This window comes from Cheilinus undulatus, linkage group 21 (genome assembly GCF_018320785.1).
Source record: "Cheilinus undulatus linkage group 21, ASM1832078v1, whole genome shotgun sequence".
NCBI classification, from domain to species: domain Eukaryota; kingdom Metazoa; phylum Chordata; class Actinopteri; order Labriformes; family Labridae; genus Cheilinus; species Cheilinus undulatus.
In genome coordinates, this window is record NC_054885.1 from 27,934,436 (window position 1) to 27,958,927 (window position 24,492).

The 24,492-nt window shown below is 39.0% G+C and overlaps 1 protein-coding gene across 1 annotated transcript in view; it reads left to right on the forward strand.

Moving 5' to 3' along the window:
* Positions 1-4,908: 4,908 nt before the first annotated feature.
* Positions 4,909-24,492, forward strand: part of gcgra (glucagon receptor a) — a 71,974-nt gene continuing 52,390 nt past the window's right edge. The window contains exon 1 of the mRNA XM_041816838.1: positions 4,909-5,161. The gene's annotated coding sequence lies outside the window, so the exon portion shown is untranslated. The remainder of the gene's footprint in view (positions 5,162-24,492) is intronic.

A 24,492-nucleotide genomic window follows, 5' to 3' on the forward strand; every position in this document is an offset into this window, starting at 1 on the left:
GTTTTTTTAAAAGCTGTAATAATAAATGCTGCAGTGCTAGGCTCAACACATTCTGAGATGATCCAATGCGGCATCATTGTTCCAGCACAAGACAACAGAGACACTCTGTAAAGTGAACACACTCGCTGTATGTTGCTGTTATTACAGACATCAGGCTTAGAGAGGAAAGAACACAGGTTTTACCTGTTTACTGTGATTAATTACAATGATACGAGTGTCTGACATTCTATTAGTTACCTAGGTTCTTCTAATGCAAGAGCATAGGACTCAGGCTGAGCTGTTGTCGTCTCATACCACTTAACTACACATCAGTTTGCCTCATGCATGGACTACAACACAACACGTGTTTAAACCAGTGATGATAGCTCCACAAAAAATCTATTTTAAATTTTACTGGTGATGGTAATGACACCAGATTACTGCCAGTCACAACTGAGCTATGGTGACTAAGACTCAGTAGAGTTGGTCATCTTAAAATCAGATGGATGTGGGTTTGATTCCCAGCTGCCAGTCACATGTCGAAGTGTCTCTGGGTGAGACACTTGACCCCAATTTGCTCCCATTGGTGGTGATGGTATGGTAATTGCTAAAACCAATATCCAGTTCTCCATGTAAATAGATAGGTATGACTTGCAGTGTAAAAGCAAAGTGCTTAAGGGTATTAAGGGTATATATTACATATACCTAGTTTAGGTAACTTATATGAGCTACGTTTACTTATTGTCAATTAATCTCAGTTTGATTTCTTTACATAAGAAGTTTTTATTGGTGTTAGAATTTCCTTAACTGATCTGGATGGAAACTTGTGATGTAACTGAAACATGTAAAATTGACAAAAGTAGACGTATCATTTATTTATGTATTTATTTTTTGAGTGTATGCAGCCACTGCATGCCTTTTGCAGTTAACATCTCGAGGCTTTTTTCATAAGTTAACCACAGAGTGCTGAGGGTTCAACAAAATATATTATAGTGGTAAGTGTTTTCCCTTTGGCTCTTTATTGCTTATTGACTTCCTCTACAGATAAAAGACACAAATAATGATAATAGTTATATTAGATGCTGTGTAACTTGAGCCAGATTTAGAGCCTCTTAATGCTTGAAGATGCTGTTATTGCTAACTTCTCAGGGGACTCAGGGAAAAGATGAAGACCTAGCTTTTAATCATAATTTCCATTGTCTTCATCTGATTTAAAGCATTTCTTTTATTAGAGGCAGCGATAACTGACTTTGTAGCAGCATCTTGTGTGACACTTAAACTTCATAGACTTGAGGCAGCCTTGACATCAGTGATCAGTCAAGCATTGTTTCTGCATATATATTGTTTATACAGAAGATTATTGGCCTGTCTCTTACTCTGTTCAAAGCTGGCCAGCTTTATCAAAAGCCTTTCAAGCATGGAACTGATAGAAATAACGTGTAGGTTAAGACATTAGATCTGCTCAAATTATCAGTGAATTGATGGCAAATCTCATACTGTAGCCAAAAAAGTTAAACAAATAAGAGAAAAGGTGAAAAAGTTACAGAAGCAACACTTTGAATGTTGAAAGAGAATGAAATGAAATTGAAACATGATTATTCAAATCAGTCAAATAAGGACGAAAACTAGGAAACGCTTTATAAGAGCTGTGCATTATTAAGCATTAGCAAATTTCAGTAAAGCACAGTTCAGACCAAAGATTCACATCAACAAGACATCTCGAGCAACAGTTGCAGCAGTGTGGATTGAGCCGTCACACCATGAATCAGGTCGGCTGATGGTTTACATTAAATCAGTAGACATTTAAGCTATACCCTGAAAAGACTGTGATTTCACGGTTTTGTTCTGTGAAAACTGCACTTCCATACTATGATAGCGGTGACAAAGAGGAATCAGTGCTGAACTATCCTCATGCAACAGAAAAAAACAGTGAATACATGTCGCAATCAGCTGTGGGTTTCATCTGGTCTTGTTGTAAATCTCTGCCCTGAACTGGACCTAAAGCATGATAGGATTGCTGTTCAAGTAAAGGTTAGGATTATGAATGCTTCATCATCAACATAACATTTATAGGTGCGTTGAAACAGAAATTAATTGATAACACTTTGTAGATGATGGCTTTACTAATGCTTTACTCAAGTTTTACTAATGCTTTACCTCTACACCAATACAGCATTTATATCTCAGTTTATACATACATAAGTTAAAAGTGCTTTATAGATGATGAGGTAAGTATTTGCTAATGCTTAACTCTTGATGTACTCATGCTTTATAATGCTAAAGGTATGTAGTTAACATAAAGTGTTAAAAACAGTGCATGGTATAAACAATATTTTATTTCAAGGTCAATTCTAGTAGATCATTGCTTTGGTCCTGCAGGGCTTATTGACTCTTGCAGTAGGTCAATGAACCCTGTTTATGGGCAAAGTTCATGTTAAAAGTTGCATGTGCTTGTTTTCTGGCTGTTTTGTCCAGAGATTTACTATTGCTGCATACAACTATCTACACCTTCTTTTCCTCAGACATGCTGTAAAAGAAGGGATGGAATGCAATAAAATACACTGGAAGGCAATGTAATTGTTAAATTGGTTCAGGGCCCAAAAAAATTCCCCAGACTGTGAGCCATGCCGTAAGAAGCCCTATAGTGGGAAAACTGAGAGTTTACCCATTAATTCTGGAAATGCTGACAGTATTCCATGCATTTTCAGTAGCTCTCACTCAGTCTAATCCTTTGTGAACACATCCATCTGACCTAGCGCCACAACACAATCCATACGTCTTATGTAATGGATGTTAAGCTTATAGAATAAATTTGCATCTGAAGGCATTTCTTTTTACTTCCAGCTGGCATTTCAGTGGTGATAATACTAAAGCCAATTAATTTTTAGTGAAAGACTACTCCTGCACCATATCCCTTTCAATAATGGATTAGTTCTGCTCAGTATAGAAAGTGAAATGGCTTTGGTCAGGGTAAAATCTGAAAACAGCTTTGGGAAATGTCAGATTAAAACTCATCAGTATGAGATGTCTTGAGGGGGCAGCACAATGTTCCTTTAAAAGAAGGTCCCCAGAATGGTAGATACTAGATAGATTGGTAGATGGATTTAATTTTATTGCAGCCTCTGGCTTCATCATTAAATGCAAACCCTGAAAGCATATACTGATTTCATATCAGCCTGCAGAAGTTTGGGCATATCTCAGACGCTAACACCAGTCCAAGCGCACTATCAACAAAGTGTTGTGATATTTTCTTTTTGTTTTAGAATCAATACTCACCTTCTTGTAGAGTTTAGATGTGAAAATAAGGACCAGTGTCATGTTTCCGTGATTAATATTGCCCTAAGCCAAAACTGTCCCTATTTTAATTAGCCTAGTGCAACGTCTCAGTATCTACCAACATGCTTATCTATCTCGTATTTCCCTTTGAATACATAAAAGAGGTTTAAAAACACTACATCTTACTGGCAGTTTCTTGGCTTGGACCACAACTTGCCAGTATAGCTACCTGTTGATTTATGCCAAATACAAAACTTCAAGTTACCGTTTAACACAACTGTTGGGGGTAAAAATAAGCAAATGTCATTTAATTGTCCATTTCGGTAGCAGGGCTGGCTGGTATAAACGGGCCAAAAGTTCCACCCTAAAGATAAGGAAATTATTCTTCACAGAAGTTTCAACAGATTGATTTGAATTTTGTTACTCTTGTAACTCTGAGGAGCTACTGAACCTAATTTTATAAAGCTGATTGACTGGCCAGATCCCACATCTGTCATCAGGCACATCCACTGTGCCAGATCTGAGAATGGACAGCCCAAGGCAGGCAGGGTTTAGTCTTACAGCAAGCCAGTAAACAATGGCTGCCAAGTGAAGCGTTTAGTTTGGATGCAGCGCTAGCTGCAGTTTACACTAAAACTGGACAGCATTTCTTTATTAAAAGAAAAAAAAAACACACCAAAAGGTTTTCATGGTAGGGAAGATTGTATTTATCTTCTTTTGATGGACTAGCATGCATTTGCTGTAATTACAGGCATGATTAAGTTGTATTGAAAGACAGTTAAAAATGGCCTCCAGTGGGGTGATTAGATGCAACTATAGCAGTAGTTTTATCAGAATTGGACTAAACAGAATGCTTTTCTTGGGAAAAAAATGTTTTTGATCCTCTCCTAATTACATTTGCTAACTGGCTCCAATGATAGTGAACAATTACACCAGCTGCGTTGTGAGCCTGCATTATGTAGTTTAAAGAATCAGTAGGCAGCATCCTCTATCTGTGAGAGTAATACATCTAAGCTACTATCACTCTGATGCAGATGATGTTGTTTTTGGTCAAGAGGATTTCAGCGGGGCAGTTTTCTGAGTCATTATGAAAAGATAAATTTGTAAAACCAGTTCCAACCTTCTCATTTAATGAAGAGGTGGTAAATATCTAGAACACTTATAAAGATTTTGTTTAAATGAAAGTTCATCATTATGTTAATTTAACTTTAAGCGAATTAAGCTACACTATATGGACAAAAGTGTTTGCCCCTTTCATTACTGATTTATTCAATGAATGGGCAAAATGTTCTAGAAAACATCCCAAAATCTTGAAGAAAGCTTTCGAAGTAGAGTGGAAGCTGATATAGCTGAAAAAGGTTTGTGCATTGGTCAGGCGTCCAAATACTTTTGTCCAGATAATGCATATTGGCAGCAAAAGCAGAGTCAAACAAACGATATTACAACCAAAAATACAGTCAGCAAGTTATTATTTAAATATTCAACAACCCTCACAGGGAAATCCTGTAAATTTGAGAAATAAGGCTCTCTCACCCCTCTCCCCATGGGCTGGATACCCCCCTTTCTGTGACGTCACGCGGGTACAAGGAGCGCAAGTTAGCAGCCGTGCGGCGAGCGCTCAGTCAGACAACTCCAACCACGGGTCATAAACCCTCGAATTTACCCCTTATTTCGTCACCATTTTTTAGCCCTTCACTGAGACCAGAAAGCGTCCACTTCCGGTTGGTCGCTGACAGGACAGAGGACTTGTTCCCGAAGCTGGTGATAATTTTATTTTGAAAGTTGGATTACTCACGAACGAAGCCACTTGAAGTGAGAGGAAATATAATCTAACAGATGCTGCTCAGAAGATGAGCAGAAGTGGAGGACGGACTGGAGAAAGAAGCGGAATCCCGAGCTGTCACCGGTAATTTTTATTTTGCATATTTCATTCAGTTCGACGAGATGTCCACGTGTTTCTCATGGAGTGAAAAGACATGATTTGCACGGAAAACCAGAGCAACATTAAATAAAATATAGGCAGCAGAGGGAAATTTCACAAGATATTTAGATAATTTTCTTTGAAATGGCGATTTAAAACGTCCTGGTTGTATGTTTACTTGTATGTTTTTCAGAAACCAGGATGAATGAGGTGAGGCTTGTGATAGGCTATTTATTGAGGTACAGGTTGGGACACTGACTAATATCTGGAACTATTTACCTAAATTCCAGCAACAGCAGTTAGTCTCTTATCACTCCTGTTTAAATATAGTGTAACCTAACTATCCTCTGGCCGCAATCTGCACTTGGTCTGCTCCCTAGTCCAACAAACCCACAAGTGTGTTTACATCTAAGTAGATGTCAAGGTAAATGTGACCCACTCTGTTCATGACAGCAGTAATTCAGTGTCTCTCGGCTGAAAACGCTAGTGCTGATCACCTACCTAGAGAATAAAAGGATTTAAGCAGTAGTTCAAAGGCTGATTCATCACTTAAACAGTAAAATCAGATTTTGCTGCCCAAGGAAACATATTTGTTAATGCTCAAAAAAAAGCAAAGACACATGCCTGGCTATGTGCAGAGTAAGTGACTACTTAAACTGAGGTCTTTATTAGGTATAAAAATAAATGAGGCTGCATTGGGATAAATGGGCAATGTTTTATTTCAGCAGATGCAAAAAAAATCACAGGAATTTTGGTGTTTTGATGATGTAATTTGTGTTCGCATTGCATCTGTGATATAGTATCCCCATTGTATATTATCTATAAGTTCCTTTGTGCTCATCATACAAACCCAGCTCAGCCAAAATGAGCCCCTATATGAGACTAGAATAATCTATGGTTCAGACAAAAACAAAACTAGACATCCGGTACTTAATTGAACTTTCTGGAACAACAGCAGACATTATGACTAATTGAGTTATTCTACCCTCCAGCACAAGTAGCATTTCTTTCACAGAACCAGGAAACAATACATCCTTAAACACCTGAAGCCAAGCTGTACACTGTCAACACTATAAGTAAAGATTTATCCTGCAAATCTACATTTTAATTTATTATTTTATTATTTTATAAGACAATAGACATCAAATGAACTGTTAGCAAACCCTTGTTGTACTTTGAAGAGAATTAGTACATAAAAGGTCTCTGTGCACACATCAATGCTGAAGACAGTTCAAATGTTAGTAGAGCTAATTGTCCAGACTTGATCTTAATTAGACCCACTTGAGCAGCATCACGTAACAGCAAGAGCACAACATGTGGGTCCCTTGTGCCGCCTCTTGCAGATTGTGTGGCTTATGCATGTGCTTATTCTATGGTAAACACCTCACACCTAACTAAACAAACTTATTCATTACAACCACGACACATCTGCTGCTGACACAAGAGATGCAGGCTCATTCTTGGAGCAGATGCGTCAGCCTTGCAGTGCTTACAGGTGCACACCACATGAATGAGTGATGCTTTGCTGTAAGCTGTATTTGCTGGTAATTTGAAAACATTAGTGAGTGGCTCAGGTGCTTCAATGCATACAAAATACATATTAATGCAGCTTTATTTTACATAAAGCAACGCTGTGCTCTTTAAGTGCTCCTGTAATCAGCCAGGGGTGAACATTTTTGGTCAAGAGCTCCATTCATCTGTGGATAAAATAACAAAAAGATACATAATATGGGGTTAGTATTTGCATTTTGAATAATACATGTATATGAATATTTGACCCTCATATGTATGCTGCACAGTGTGAATTGCTCCCCAGCTAAATGTCTCCAGCTGAGATGTAGGCTCAAGAGGCCAAAACTGAAAGCAGAACGCTTCCTGAACTTTTCCCCTCCAGGGTGTGTCAGTGCTGTACACCATATGAGGGAGTTCAGCTCAAGCTGGTGCGATGGTGTATTTGCATGGTCAGGAAGGTGGGCTGAGGTGTTCTTGTTGGTGGTTTCTGACTACAAATGCAGTTGAGGCACCAAAAGGTACACTTTAATGGCCACCCTTAACATTATATGACAACATGAACCACAAGTGAGAGTTAATGCTGTGTTGCAAATGTGTTCTTTGTCAGATTCATGCTCTTTAGCCCCAAAGCAAGACATCCATGTACATACATAGTAGTTATTTGAGCAGTAAGCAGCAGTTGAGTAATACCAGGTGGGTTACAGCCATTGCAGTTTTAATGATGAGCTTATGTTGTACATGCTGACAAGGCAAGGAGCAGTTTTTAGCATCTCGGTAAGTTATTTAGTCTTCCGGTCAGTGTTCAAAATTTATTTTTGTGTTTAATTGATTATTAAAATCTTGAAGGATAGGCATGCCACTTCTCAGTGATAATCCACTGTCTTTTAGTAAAGTATATTGCAGTCAACTGAAATGGCCTCACCCATGATATAGATTTTTTTTTCCTGTTGTGAAACGATTTTAACCCAATAAACAATGAAATCAAATTATTTTGTTTGCAAGGGGAAGCTGACCCTGATGATCTTTCCAAATTATGTTTACGGATCATTAGACATTGACCTCTTGACATACACACCTGTCTAAACACACACTAAAACTGAGCACCACAAGTGAAACAGATGGACAAAATTTTCCTGATTTTATCCTGAATTTTTCCTGCCAGGCTCCTGGTAAAATTTCACCAAGCAGTCAGGTTCAACTGATGTAAGAACTTAGGAGAATGTACCAGAAGTGAGTGGGAGGAATTAGGTTCAACTTGTTTTATGTGTACATCAAGTAACAAAGGTGCACTTTTTCCTCAGTGTGCTGTATCTGCTGCTGATGCTGCAGGAGGTATGGCTCACTTGCTGTGTTGTTAGTATTAGCAGTAGTGATGGGAATTGTTGCTCTTTTTAGTGATCTGGGTCATTCAGCTCAATGCAGCAAGAACAGCTGGCTCTTTTGGCTCCCAAACGGCTCCACATTTTAGTAAAGTTTGGCTTCATTTAACTTGCCAAATTTAGCAATTTGTGCTGGTATTTTACTCTAATCATGCTTATTTCATAAATTAATGAAAATATCTTGTAAGTAACTTTCAAAATAAACTGTACATTGTGGGCCAGATGAAATCTACTCACTGGCTAGGCTATATAACACCTGATATAAAACATTAATGTTACACTGTCAAGCCCGTGTCCCTAATGGGTGGTGAGCCTGTGGTGCAGTGTGAAGTAAAGATAATCCCTACTAATCAATCAAATAAGACAAACTGAAAATAGATGTTAATAATAATGATAATAAAAAATATATTAAATGGCTCTCAAATGGAATCTAGATCTTATTGTTCATGTAAAAGAGCCGGCTCTTTGTATTGGCTCGTTCACAAACCACACATCACTAATTGGAAACACTAGCTCTTAGTGTCATCAATGTTTACAATGCTGTGTCTGGCATATTGATGTACTGCCTGTACTGTCTGTGGCGGCCTCAGTTACTGACCCTGTCCTGTTTTCCCAAAAGAAAAGTTTTAAGACTCACTTAGGAGTCTACAGTCCCAGGTATGAGGAAGCCTGACCCGACGTACCTGCTTACAGTGATAAAGTACGGTAATGTAGCCTGCTTGTGGGATGGTTCATATGTCCACATCATACAGACACGTTCACCCAGAGAGAATATCAGCCAACAACTGCTGACCGGCATAGATAATAAAAATAACTGGATCTATTGTCTGGTTTCACATCAATGACCTTGTTCACTGGTGACTGCATGAATGCATCTGGATGAACTTAAAGAGCCCATTTGTTTAGTTGTTCATTAATTTCATATCTCCTAGAGCAGTGGTTCTCAAATGGTGTGCCGTGGCACACTCGTGTGCCTTGAGACAAGTCTAGGTGTGCCTTGAAAATTTGTCTGACTTTACATAAGTACTACAACTATGCAACAACTAAAGAGACTATAACTAATGTCCTTACTGCATGCAAGCGTTACATGTTGCATTGCATCATATAGCATTGCATGCTCACTGTCCGTCTGTTAAATATGGAAATGTAAATTTACATGTTAAAATATGACATCTCATGCATTTACTTAGAAAATCGGAGGTATGGTGCCTCAGCTGTGAGCCACATAGTTTTATCTCCATGTTAGCGCAAGTCAGACCATAAAAATTCATAAATGGGTATAGAGAATATCCATGAAACACACTCCTCTTTGTAAAACAAGCTAACAAGTTTCGGGAGTGAGAAAAGTGGAAGAAAATTAAGAATATCCTCTGGTGGGACACTGGTGTCTTGTCATCCTTTGTGCAACCTCTTCCCTTGTTACTTGTCCATCTTAATAGGAGCAACAGAGAGAAAATAGGAACAGGGTGACTGGGGATAAACCTGGGGAGCTGCAGTGCATCACTTGCAGAGTGTCAGAATGCTACAAAAGGAAACTCTGTAATCAAACTGATGCTTGCTAACATTGCTAACATTGCATATAGTTGGGACTGGGACATGTTGCTACCTGCTACTTGCTAAAGAGGCTATTTTGCAAGGACATTAATATGGTGTGCCTTGAGACGTCAGCTTGCTTTTTGGACTAAAAAAGTTTGAAAACCATTGTCTTAGAGTACCTTATGCATAACAGAAAATGTTGTGTTCAAACAATTTTGTAATTATGACAACCACTGACACTTTCAGATAAAAAAATCACCAGTTAACTCGGCCACTTGTTAAAACATTATACCTGCTCTCCTACAGCATCATCAGTGAATGCTTCAGATTTATGATTTATCCGCTGACAAATTTATGATATTCCTGCATCGGCCCACACATTTTATTCATATTCAATTATTTTTCAGTTCATGCACAAATGACTGTTTTCTGTATTATTGTAACTAGCTGATAAAAAAAAACACTACAACCATGGTACAAATGCATGATTTTGAGCCTATTTTATTAAACTTTTTGATGTCAACAAATAATATACAGCCCCTTAATGCACAGCAGACTGAAGTGGATGCTGAAATTATTACCTCTTAAGAAGAAATAGGGAGTGAACTGTGACTCAAGAAATGGTTTAATTAAAAAATCCATTCTGAATCAAACTGTGACCCCCAGAATCAGAATTAAATTGAATCTAATCATGAGATACTTAAAGATCCCCATCTCCAGTGCTGATTGCACTTTTTATGGAACAACCCAAGAAATATTAATTTACAATAAAGTGAAGAGAAAACACCTCCTCCCCTGCGCCTCGCTCTAGACACCACCTGGAGCAGGAGAGGGGTCTCAGAGGAAGAGCGGATCATCTTCTAATTGGTAGACTGATAGGACAGCTTAGCTCCCAAGCATGGGATCTAAGGGCATGGCCTTAAAAGAATGTCACATAAATGGCAGACTAAGCAATAAAGTCCCATTCTTCAATGATATGTTTTCCTTAAGTGCTCCATCATGTTCAACATATCAGCAAACACCTTAAATACATGGATGGACATTGTACTAGTGACGTGCTTGCTGATTTCTCACAATAGCTCACCAGGACTTTGGAAACACACTAGGAGGCTGACAGGAATAAAGGTCATAGTGAAAAGTTCAGATCTTTGTGTTCACACACTCTGCTCACCCTGAAAATGCCAGGAACTTTTCAGGAGTTTGCTCAAATATTAAACCAGTACCAGGAAGAGGAAGATGATGATGATGATGTCTTTTGAGCAGCAGCATGCCTCCAAACCAAACAGTCATAAATCACAATGCTTGCTGCAGTGCACTTTAGGTCTTTCCTTGTTCTCAGACATTGTCCCTTTCTGTTCATCTTTGATCTACAGCACACTGAGTCTAGTGTTGGATAATCAAGCTGCCAAGACAAGAATCATTAGTCTGTAAACATTTAGCTTTCTGTCTGTTGTAGCTGCTGTTTAGGAAATATACTATGACTTTTATTGAGGGATACATCAAAAATAGAGGCACTTTGCCAGGCTGCCCTGGTAAATGTCTCGTGAATGGGTTTCTTATCACAAAATTGAATCTGTACAGGGTGAGAACAGACCCTAACATGAAGTGAAGGGGCTTTATTTGCAATAGCAACTTGCTTATTACTGCAGGGAAATAATTTGAGACAAATGATTGATTTGTAAATGATTTTACTGATTCTAAAATTATTTTCTTTTTCCGTTGACAAATTGTTTATTGGAATCTACAGTTGGATCTATCAACTCTGTAGTGTTCATTCAAGAAGCTAGGCTACCTTTAGATACTCAGATGAAACTGGACATTTCCACTGATGGTGAAGGGAGATATGGCAAACAGATCTGCCTTGGTACAGAGCCTGGCTGATCTTTCTGCCTCATCACTGTTGGAGTCCACTGACATTTTCTTTTTTCATTCAGCAGTCTTTCAACAGTATCTCATCTCACAGCACATTCTGTTGCATGTTTACTGCCTGTGCTGTCTTCAGCTCAATCATTGTGTAAAATTTTTTATCTTCTGACCTCTCTCTCTTGCCATTTCCCCACAGTAAACAGACTGACATCAAATGAATCAGACTTTATTCCACAGACTGACATGATAGCGGTTATTCCTCTAGAGTCTGTGGTTAGAGCCGTGTCCCGCAGCCATCTGTTCTTCATAGTTATGGTGCATTTTTACTATCAACAGCTGTAGACCTTTTCTAATTGGCCAATTAGAATCAAGTATGGTGTTCAATAAATTTGCTCAAGGTCCCCTTGAGTCTTGTATGTGAAGAACCAGGCTGTCATCCAATGTGATGTCATTCCCATCAATATCGAACACTTAGAGCAACAGCTCTTGGCATCTAGCAGATCAGACTGGCAGTCAAGTGACTTGGAAAAAAGGGAGACAAAAAAGGGGGACAGACAATTATTGAATTCAGGTATTTCAATCAGACTTGTTGCCACAGGTCTGTAAAAAAAGCACCTTGCCATGCAGTCTCCATTTACCAACATTGGTGATACAAAATGGGTTGTTTTGAAGAGCTCAGTGTCTTTAAGCATGGTGATGTGATGGATGCCCACCTTTGCATTAAGGCAGTCTGTGAAATTTCCTACCTGCTGTACATTACACAGTCAACTGTAAATGATATTCAACAACTGCTATGACGCATCGTGCGTTGGTGCCAATGCTCTGCTGATTTCATGGCTGAAGAGTTCTGAACTTCCACTGACATTAATGTTAGCACAAAAACTGATCGGTGGGAGCTTCATTGAATTGGCTCAGCAGCAACATGCAAGCTCCACTTCACCAAGTCAAATGCCAAACGTTGGATGGAGTGTGTAAAGCACACCCACACTGGACTGTGGAGCAGGGGAAACATGTTCTGTGGAGCAACAAATTGCGCTTCTTTGTTTGGCAGTCAGATGGATGAGTCTTGGTTTGGCGGCTGCTGGGAGAACATTACCTTCCTTACTGCATTGTGCCTGCTGTGAAGTTTGGTGGAGGACGGATAATGGTATGGGGCTGTTTTTCCGCTGTTTGGGCGTCTCTTATCTCCAGTGAAGGGCAATTTTAATGCTCCAGCATACCAAGACATTTTGGTCAATGCTATACTTCCAACTTTGTGGCAATAGTTTGGAGAAGGCCCTTTTCTATTCCAACATGACTGCACTCCAGTGCACAAAGCAATGCCTATAAAGACATGGTTCGATGAATTCAGTGTGGAAGAACTTGACTGGCCAGCACAGAGCCCTGAACTCAACCCCATCGAGCACCTTTAGGGTGAACTGAAACAGAGATTGCAAGCCAGGCCTCATCCTCATGCTCTACAGAACGAATGGGTATAAATTTCCACGAAAACTCTCCAAGATCTTGTGAAAAGCCTTCCAAGAACATTGGAGACTGTTAAAGCAGCTAATCACAGTCCCTGTTGGTGTAATACTCAGCCAACTGAATACTTTTGTCCATACACTGTAGGTCCACAATTCAAGATATATATCTAGGAGCCCATTAACCCTTTACCTACTGAGTCTAAAAATGGCAATTTGGACATATTTTGTTATTATGGCTGTAAAATAGTCAGGAAGTGCCCTAAGTCTGAGAGCTTTGATCCCTTTTCTCAGGAGTACTTGAACTTGACTTTTCAACATCTGGTTAATGATTCTTGCATATTATACCAGTGGTACCATTACCACTCTTGCTCGCTCTCCTTTTACTCTCTTCCTTCACTCCCATTTTCTCACTCGTCTTCTGCCAAAGCTGCTGTTTTCGCGGTGCTGTTCGACATTACTGTAATTTATATACCACACGTCATATATTGCTGGAAAGCACAGATTCTCAGCTCTCTGTCAGCGTTAGAATTTTTTAAATTTAGCGAACTTCCGAGGAATTACGGTGTTGAGAATCTGTGTAGCTGTCTCTACAAACTTCTGGTTTATTGTTATGAGTGCCCATGTTATGTGGTTGTGAGTACCATAATGAGCCATATATGTGTGCATGCCCACAATTCTCAGCTTTCCAACACCATTGGAATTTTTCATATCAGACAAACTGAGTTATTGTGATAATACTCCAGACATATAAAACACATCACTGGCGCTGACTCCATAGGTAAAGGGTTAAGACATAATTTAAAGAGGCAAAAATGCAGAAAACCCTCTCTTTTGCACGTATTTGTGTGTCTGGAATATCTACCAACTCAAAAAATGTAAAACAAGCCAGTCCTTTATTTTTGGTTGTCTTGAAAACTTGGAAATCTGACAGTCCATTCAGAATCTGAGCTCCTGTTATGTCAAAATGAAAGTCATTATGATAATACCTGCCACTCACCTTGTGTTTCCACCCATAGATCTCCACATATGGCCATGAGAGCACATAGCTGTACTTGGGGGCAGGAGAAGGATCTCATTTGCATCATCACTGTTTTCCTGCCGTCATTACATGCATTGTATTTAACACATATTGTTTGACCGTTTTGATGTATGTTCTCACAAATGACTGTCCAGTTACTGGCACTGTAAAGAGACAGAATGTTTTTATCTAAAACGGATGTATTTAGTTGGTTGATGATGCCGAAGAGAAGTGCATAATTGACACTCTGCAGGATTGAGGTTAAAGAGAGGTTAACAAAAGAAAAACTTAGTACTTAAGAGGGGAAGAGAGGGGACAGTGTTGCTGCTTTTTGTAGTTTCCTGATTATGAGTCATCTAACAAGATGAGAGCAAGAGAGCGAGAGAGACAGAATATAAGATAGGAACACAAAGCAGTTTGCTATTTCATGATTCACTCCCTACTTTCCGTTTCCATCCCATTGACAATGGAATGCGAGAACGACAAGTGTAGGGAAAGAGAAAGAAAAACAGTGAAATGTGATGGATTTAGAGAGCAAACAAAGGAGACAGAACTGCAGAGGAAAATAATCTACAGATCCTGTGCTTGTTGACAGCCTGTTCTTGTGCTTTGGACAGGTGTGAGGGGAGAATAGGTGTCAGCACCAATCAAGTGACCACTCACGTCCTGTAAAGCTTTACGTGCTCCAATTCAAAAGAACCCCCCGCAAGGGACCTAGGAGGACTAAGAATAGCTTCCACTACAAAGAGCTGTCACTCTGGATTGTGAGAGTCCATTTAGATTTCGCCATAGGCTCCACTTCGACTGTGTGCCATCTAACTCATAACACCGTGCCCATAAAGATACACACATGTACACATCATAGGAACATGAATGAAAAAAAAAACTTGTCTCAATGCAAGTTTTTCAAATTAAAAGACTGAAAAGTAATTCATTTACTTCCTTTGTGATCAAATTATTTTTTAGGCTGCACTCTTTTTTCTATTGGACCCATATAAACAAACATACTGCACATGCTAAACCCACACAATTGAATTGAAATGATCTGAACAGATCCTTAGCCACAGTGGCAAGAAATATCTACTGCTTATTAAATAGACATTGACTCTCATGTTGCTGCAAGCCACAATTACTTGGTTTATTTTGCTCTCCTACTCTCAGGCACGTGTCAGGTTAAACAGATAACGTTAGAGTAAATTAAATCTTCCCAAGTGCACCTAACAGTGTGTCAAAGCAACTGTCAAGTTAAATAAAACCTCTTCAAATTAAGCTGTACCTACAAACCAAAATCCTTTTACTTATTGGTTTATTATAGAGCAGTTGCCAAATGCACTAAGCAGTGCATCAGAAAGCTTCTGTTGAAAGTAGACAGTGTTCAACTACTGCTTTTCTCTGGATTTCATGGGCTGTTTTTATTCAGAGATGTTCTGATAGCTTTTCTGATGATGAAACCCTTCCACATGTACTCGCTGGTCCAATTTAGTACAATAGCAAACATCAACACATCATAATTGACACACGATTCTAACACTGAGTTAATAACCTTTTCTTCTTAACAGCACTGTTGTGGCTACCTGAAATCATGTACTATCTACCATTGCTCTATGCCTTAGAGCAGTAGCAGCCAGTGGTACTATGTTATGATGGCAGAACACAGAACCTTGCTTTATAACCTGATAAACTGATTGATTTTTGTAAAAGAAATTCGTCTTTGTCAGCTAAGAACAAGAAACTGAGGCTATAATTCACATGGGCTCACCAAAATTGGACAGTAGGAGACAGGAAATTCTATCTATTGTCTGGTCTGATGAGTCCGATTTAAGTTGTGACATTCAGATGGAAGGGTCAGAATTTGACGTAAACAACATGAAAGCATCCATCCTGCCTTGTATCAATGGTTCAGGCAGGTGGTGGTGTAATGGTGCAGGGCTATTTTCTAGGCACACTTTGTGCCCCCTAGTGCCATCTGAGCTTCGTTTAAATGCCACAGCATACCTGAGAATTTTCCATCCCTTGATGACCACAGTGTACCCATCTTCTGATGGCTACTTCCAGCAGGATAATGCACCCTGTCCCAAAGCTCGTGTCATCTCAAACTGGTTTCTTGAGCATGACAATGAGTTCATTGTACTCTAATGACCTCCACAGTCAGTACTGCCAGATACAGCTGATAGTTTCCAGCCCAAAACTTGTCACAAAACCACCAGAATGCACAAAAAAACTGCCCAATAATCAATATTTAGTGTTTTTTTCTTTTGATGAACATACAATACTTCATAAAAGTCCACTGACAGCTCAAGCACACCAAAAATAACTCCTAAATCGACAAGTAAAAACAACAGTCAACCATCACAACATACTGATTTCAGGTGCATGACCACCACCTGCATTTCTATTCCTCAAAAAAAGGCAGATCTTACAAAGCTTAACAACATAACAAAATTAATCTGTATTTTTCAAATCATTGATACAGAAGCTCAGGTTAGGGTTATACACATGCACACACTCCACTTTCTGAGAGATAGATAGGTTTATTATGACAATTATTAAATTTTATAGGAGACAGAAATGATTGTATTTGATCTCACCTTTAGATGCTGGGGGTTGCTCCTCGAACACATCAATGAAGAGCACAGATGAACATCTAATAACATCTGTCTACATCAGTGTATGTGGCAGCTGGGTTTGCAATACAATAATATTAGGTTAATTCATAACTCCTCTGACTAGAATATTTTGCTAACTATAATGTACAATACTGAAGTGTTCAACTATTTGTTTATTATATCAGGATCCCCTCTCTTCCTGTGCAACAGGACGTTTTCCAGCTTTGCATATGCTTTCGCTGAGTGCAGGCTACTGTGGGCTATAGCCAATGCCAAAACAACAAAATTTGCCATCTTTATCAGTCTTCGAGAGGTTAGTTCTCTTGCAGACACACATGCACACACATAAAAACATACACGGCCTGACGTGCCTGACCCATCTGTCGCACGTGCTCTTGGGCTCTTTCCCAGTTACAACATGGCTCCCTCCATTGAACTCTACAGGATAGTCAGAGTGACTGACAGGCTTCAAAAACGCTGCTGTAAGTTTGATACATTTACTGACATCAAGGAGAACTCCCTTACTGTCATAACTGTCATTGTACTTAACTAAACTTAAGGAAAACCAGCCCAAATTATATCAACCTGTCCAAGCCCATTTTTACCTGCACAAGCCGCCGTATAACCACCCAGTTGGCAGCACTGTCCACAGTAACCAGATCTTGATCCATTCAGGCACTTTTGGGATATGGTGGAATGGAAGATTCGCATCATGGGCGTGCAGCCGACAAATCTGCAGCAAACAAGTGATTCTATCATGTCAAAATAGATGAAAATCTCAGAGGAATACATCTTGTTGAAACAATGCCACGAAGAATTGAGGCAGTTCTGAACACAAAAGGGGGTCCAACCCAGTACTAGCAAGGTGTGTGTATTTATGTTATTTATAGTTGAAGCCTTGCTGCTTGTTGTTAGGTCATTACAACATTATGACCATTTCCCCTTTGGCCATCTGAACGATGTCCTGATGGCCCTCTGTGCTCTAATGCAGCTTCTGTCTCCTTTTCCTCCATGTTCTCCTCTCAGGACCAGAATCAGATAAAAAGTGAAGCACATTCCATCACTTACTGGGTGGCTGCCAACAACTTACCTTCCTGCCCCTGCGAACAAATCCAGACAATGTTTTGATGTTGCCTGCTCTGCAGGAAAACGACAAGATTAATCACTCTGACTGACTGGGGGAGCCGTTCGTGCCCTCATGTTGGACAGGCTCAATTGTTTCTGCAGGGCTGCTCAAAGGAATCAGCTCTTGAGCTTTGGCTATTGTCCACAGAAAGTGAGAGTGTTTTTCTAAGATGTGTTTTAAAATATTTGTGTTTTAGTAAGTGAACAAAACAAACAGAGTGGAACTTGTGTTTCTATTTTTCCCCCTGACTGAATTTAGGGCTGGGTTTTCCTACAGCCTGACTATATATTATGTTTCAGGAGGACACAATACCATTCATACAAAATAGATGTCGATTTTGGATAATAAATATGTCCTTATTAACATATCCTACACAGAAGTCATCACAGCAGCTGTTCTTTATTTTTGAGAATAACAACAAATTCATAGTTTTAAGGATCCTACACTTTATAACGCTTAAATTTACACAGTGATAATCGGGGCTGCGAGGGCTGCTCAAAAATGCAAAAAATCGTAATTATCACTATTTTGAGTGGTATTGGGATCACACTTATTAAACATAATTACTTACTGATTGTGCAATAAAGTCAATATAAATGACTGAAATGAAATAAATGTGTAAAGTTGTGATTCATAACAACCATGTAAAAAAAATTACGGCCAAATTATCACAGCAACACTGAAATATTTACCACATGACAAAATCTGTGGACAAGATGATTATCTTATATCCATGTTTGCTGAAAGCCAAAATTGTGATTAAAACTGAAACTTCCATGCGTACTCATCTGCACGCCACTGGCGCCTCCGTGGGAGTTATTTGGGGTTCAGTGTCTTGCCCAAAGACACATCCACTTGTAGCAGCAGGGGATGGGGTTAAAATCCCCATCATTGAGGTTACCAACTCTACCAGTGAGCCACACAGACATCAATTTATGTAAGATACACTATGGCAGATTGGCCATACATATATACAACAGATGGGGACACGTTGCTGTGTGCAGAGAACAAGTACGACTGCATGTGTGGGGTGTGTCGTGTTTTGGAGAACTCAGGGAAAGCAGCCTGTTCAGATTAGGAATTTTTTTGTGAAATAAAATTTGTAAACGGAGCAACGAAAATTTCTTAAATTAAGTTTCAAATAATCAACTCAAAATTAGCACAATGCAGGAAGTCTACCTGTAAAGCTGCTTCCTACATGATTAAAATTCGCTTAATCATGCTTAAATCACAAACTCTGTAACTGATGGATGAATTTCTTTAACTGCTTCACAGCACTACAATTAACAGAAATGGTTTTAGTAACAGGACAGAGAAGAAAAAATGATTAAAAGTTGAGCTTTGATCACCACAGTGTTATGAGCCAAACCCAGGGCATATAAAAACACAAACTACCAGCCCTAATCTGAGATTTGAATTAAAAAACAAGAAAGACAGTAGAAGGAAGGGAGAGCTTTTTCATGACAGGAATCACAAGCTCACCTAAACGATAATCAGCTGAGCCTCTGGCCTTGTTCACTCTGGACTGTATTGAAGTGAACAGTGAACAAGGGCTTTGTTTGACTTCAGTTTTAGTTTGGTTGGCTTCAAAAAACTGAAAAGAATAGTTTCATCATGGATGTAGGTCAGCTGTCAAATCTGGTAACTTCTCTGCAGAAGCCATTCACCTTATTCTGGAGATGTCATTGAATAGCGTCACAGAGTCTGCCTCAAGAATAGTGCTGGGGGTTATTTGGGTTTTTTCTAATACAGTTGCTAAACTGGTACTTGTGCCTGAACAGGCCTGAATAAATACTTTAAAGAGAAAAAAGAAAAAAGATTTTTAAAAAGATAATGGGTAAAGACAATTAGAAAAACATTTTTTTTTATTGCAAATGCTTCTTTGGAAACCAAATTTAGACAATAAATATTAAATTAAAAAAAACAGGCCACCTAGGCTGAAGTCAGTCAACTTTTTCTTGCCTCCTTTGTTGATCTGATCCACAGTGACGCTGTCGTGTTTCATAGCTATAAAACATTTTATATTGAGACTTACAAATCTAAGACACAAACAAAAAAGACAGGAGGAAAAGGCAGTATTGAAATATTTTACTTTCACATTTAAAAGAAGCCAATTTATCAGCGTATAAGAAAAGGAAACAACTGCAATTTCATCATCAGTTTATCTGGAGGGCTGCATAAGACTGACATGACACAGTGATAATTATGACATGACACCTGTCATTTACATTAAGAAGGCTTTATTATTGTTCATGAATGCTGTCAATAATTGTCATTCAGTCAATTATGTCACTTTTAATACAAATTTGACATTGCTTGATCCCTTTCTTCATCTTTGTACAGTAAGGGAAGGCTGTAACCAGCTGTCTCAGCCTAGCAGAAAGACTGGAAACAATAGGGGACAGTTGGGTTGATCCAGTTTACTTGCATGGCTCTTCAGGAAAGGGAAAAATCTGCAAGGCAACCAGACAGGTTCTTTAAAAACGTTCATTCTTCATTTGGAAAATCCAGTGGTGTAGACGTGTGTAGAGGTGAGCATTCATAATCATTCAAAGAGCCTCTGCATGTGAATTACAGGTGTCTTGTCATGAACATCGCAGTGTTATTTCAGTCTTATGGATACCCTTTCAGATAAAGTGCTACCCAAAATTCATATGGTGCTGTGTAAGAGATAAGAAAGGTGTCAGTAAGGGGGGGGGGGGGGTTCTGGTACTTGAGGGGATTGTGGACAGGCCACGGGCACATATTTTTGTTAGTAAAGCCTGAAAAAAGTGATTTTTGCATAATATGTCCCCTTAGTAATTTGCAAAACAGAAATAAAAGAAACGTAAAGAGAAGGAACATTATGTTCAAGCTGCAAGCAGATTGAAGTCTGACACATGAAATCTAAAATTTTACAAATCTGTTACATCGTATGGTTACAGCCAGCCCCCTTAAATTGCTCTTAAATGCACCTCTTGCTTCAAAAGGTCTGGAAAAAATCACTTCTCACTTCACTTTGTGCTGCAGCAATCTGCAAAAAGATCTACAGGGAGATATTAAATCACATTTTATGGGACTAGAAAATGTGATGGAGTTATGGCCGATTCTCCATGCTTTCAATTTTGAGATGTTTAATTTAACCATCAGTGAATGTCAAAATCTTAAGTAAAGCAGTCAACACTTTGGATTATATGAAATGAACAATGCAGGGGAGTGTGAGTAAAGAGTGAACACTCTTTGATATTTGAGCTCACAAAGTGAACCTGTAATAATTTAGTTCCCCCTCCCATATGTGAGTGCTGAACTTTTCAGCCTCTCGGGTAAAAAGACACTCTGCAGAAAATCAGCATGCCTTTTAAAATTCAGTAAGAGCTTATGTGCTGTAGATTGATTGAGGAATTTAACCCCAAGCTCAGGAGGTCATGACTGGAATTATCTCTGAGCACACAGATAATTCATGTATGGCTGGGAGATGTCAGTGGGTTGTGATGATGGAAACACATCAGTGCTGTCTTAGCACAAAGATAAATCACACAATCAGGCTCAAAATGGCTTGTATGATTACACACTAATGACCAACCTACACACTCCTGTGTTGACTGAACAGGGGCCATGTGCACGTGGCTGCGCAGGGTTCAAGTTGTGGATCAGATTTGTGAGCTTGAAAGGTGGCGGTTGTGTTCATGCTGAGCTTACATCTCATTCAGTTGGGGGAGTTAGCATGTGTGTCCTGTGGGAGGTGAATTCCTCCTCAGTGCACACAGAGACATTTTCATGCAGGGCGGAGACAATAACACAAAGATTTATCGCAGCAGAATCAATATCAGCAAAGAGTTAGGGAAATAAAAGCACACAACAAGGTTTTGCTTTTCTCTGAACTGCTTTGTAAACCCTGGAGGGGGTAACAGTATCGAGGCATTTTCTGTTTGTTCAGATTCACGTTTGTGAGGCACTAAAAATACCCCCCTCCTCCCTCACAGCATGTGTGGGTCGAGGGTCAAGTGTAGCTCCTTTTTGCTCCCCAACAAGGCCTATTATCACACTACAGAGCACAAACAACAGCCGCTTTATCTTAACAACTGCTCAACTGGAAGCTGTCGTAACCATACTGTTGCTGTGGGCTTTGGGTGTCACACTAGTCATATGACTAGTTTTCTATAGCCACAAAGAAAATCTGCAAAATGTGGTCAGGCGCTTCATTTAGAGTGGGAGTTTTTTACACTTTTAACTGTCTTTTATTGTTTTCTCTTTGTTTCTGGTATTTCTGTTTTATTCAAATAACAACTATGAAGAAAGAGCTTCCAGTATGTCTTATTTGCAAACAGATTATCAGGATTTTATTTGCTTCTATTGCAAAATGTGTTTAAACATTTTGTAGCAAGGGGAAATCTGTAATTTTAAGTGCAGGTTAAACCATGAGATCAGAGCTATAAATGTTTACTTATGTTACAATGGTTCACAGAATGAGAAAACTGTTAAATTAAGTAAAAGTAGTATGATTGGCATAAGACAATTGTGCAAAAAGCTGTTTCTTTTAGATTATTAGGATTCAAGATCACACATATGACCAAATTAACTGACTAATTGAACGATTTGTGGATGCTGCCAGTTGTCTGATAGGCATAACTGCTAACAAAGGACTCCTAATCAGATGTTCTTGATTTTATTTAGGTCTTACATGTCAGACATTGTTTAAACTAAGTCTAATATACACTACACCCCTCCAAAAATATTGGAACAGTGAGGTCAATTTCTTTATTTTTGCTATAGACTGAAAACATTTGGATTTGACATCAAACGATGAATAGAAGACAACAGATCACCATTTTACCTTTTATTATATACAAAAAATAGCATGACCATTCACCACATATCTCACCTTCTCCATCCCTTACTCTACCCTTAAGGTGTGGTCTTTGTTATTTTTCAACAGATTATTTTTCCCATGACCCTTGTAATATGCAAAGACATCCAGAGCACAACCTGGGTTTTGCCAATCCTTCTTCCCGCCTGATGGTGCTTTCAAGCAGCTTACTGGCCACACATACACCCTACTCCTCATTTTTTGCCCTTAACATGCCTAAAAGTTCTGCACAGTATGTCTTTTCTGTTTTTTTGCCAAGCATCTGGTCTGTAATGATCAACAGTTGCAGTAGGAACATGTGTGACTTTTGATACATGACATACTGTTTATTATTCCTAACTATGAAGTGAGTACTTTTTATGCATGGTGAGCCATTCCAGCATATCCACAGAAGAGTGCAAAACATCTTTTCTAAAGCTCTCGTCAGCACCCTGGGCTATAACTTTACTCTACAGACATAAAAACAAGAACATATAGGGCACGCAAGAGCATGTAGAAGAAAAACTTTTTGTATAATTGATGACATATATCACATGAAATATAGAATAGTATTCATATGGTAGTGTTTATGAAGTTTGTACTTCTCTTGTCTTGTACCAGCGGAGAAATTCTTTGACACGGATTCCCCATGAAACAAGGAATCATTAATGATGAGTGGTTAAACTCATCTCATCAAACCAGCACACATGTATTACTTTATAACTTGTGTAAAACATGAAAAAGGTTGGAGCAGCATGTAGTTTTCCTAAATGTCAAAGTGATTTCAGTCGTTAACACTGCTGCTGTGTTGATGGACGTTGAAGTTGGTGCTGTAACAGTTCAACTGTTTAGAAAAGAGGGCTGGAAATATTGAAGGATCTGAATTTCAGACAGTGTCAGACTAATATCTTCCAGAGGTGCCTCTGCTACCTTTCAATGAATGAATGAAGTCTTTCTCTTCAGTTCTTAGTGGTGGTGATTGTAGGAGGTAGTTGGAAAACAACAAGTTGGCCTGCGTCACTAAAGAGACTGCTGGTGTCAGAGTGTTTTTGACCTGAAGGGCTGGATGTAGGCCTCCAAATACTGTGTACACAGGCAGGAGACATTGACCTCCATCTACATGTATCTAGCACACAAACACAGTCCCTGCAGGAGGAGGGATGTCAGAGGAATAAAGTATACACCCATACACTTTTGTGTTAGTTTAGTGACTCGATCAACCCCAAACCCTTTATGACAGATGTAAAATTATAGCTTTAGGCTTGTTTAGAATAGTGGAAGGTCAGTTATGTGTGTTCTCTGGCATGTGTGATCCTGCCAGCAATCCTTTGCCCTTCATAATACTGTGAATCAGTAAACTCACTCTTGTAAATGAGTTCCTGCTGATATTACTAGTGTTATTATATAACCTGGGATAAATAATGTCACACAAACATTAGAGTCTCTATAAAATACAGGACAGAAGCTAACAGAAAGGTACAATAGAATTCTTATCCATTAAACCAACTCTTTGTTTTTTATTAGTTTAAGCCACATCCCAATCAGATGCTCAGTCTAAAGTGAAACAGCTGTCCAACACAAGTAGCCATAGTAGCTGCAGTTAATGACTATTGCTGTGTTGCTATGATGCTCTTTAACCGTGTGTAAACAACAGTAGACAAATCACATTGATAGCATCTTGTACACAACATCTTGTACATATAGCCTACGTTTTTTGTTCTTTTTTCCTAAATAGTCTATATAAGATTACAAACATATTGTAATCTGGATTTTATTCAGCAAAATTACCAGTGGTGACAATGACATTTTTTTGCAAAACAACTTAAAATACTGTGTTCTGATAACCTTGCAAAGCAGATGGATACGCCCATTTCCTTGTTCTCACTGGTGAATCCGTCTTGCTAAAGCTCCCATCTGAACCATTTGGGCCCGGTTAAAAAGTGACAGGACCAACCAGCAACGAGGGACAGTACTTTTGGGTGCGG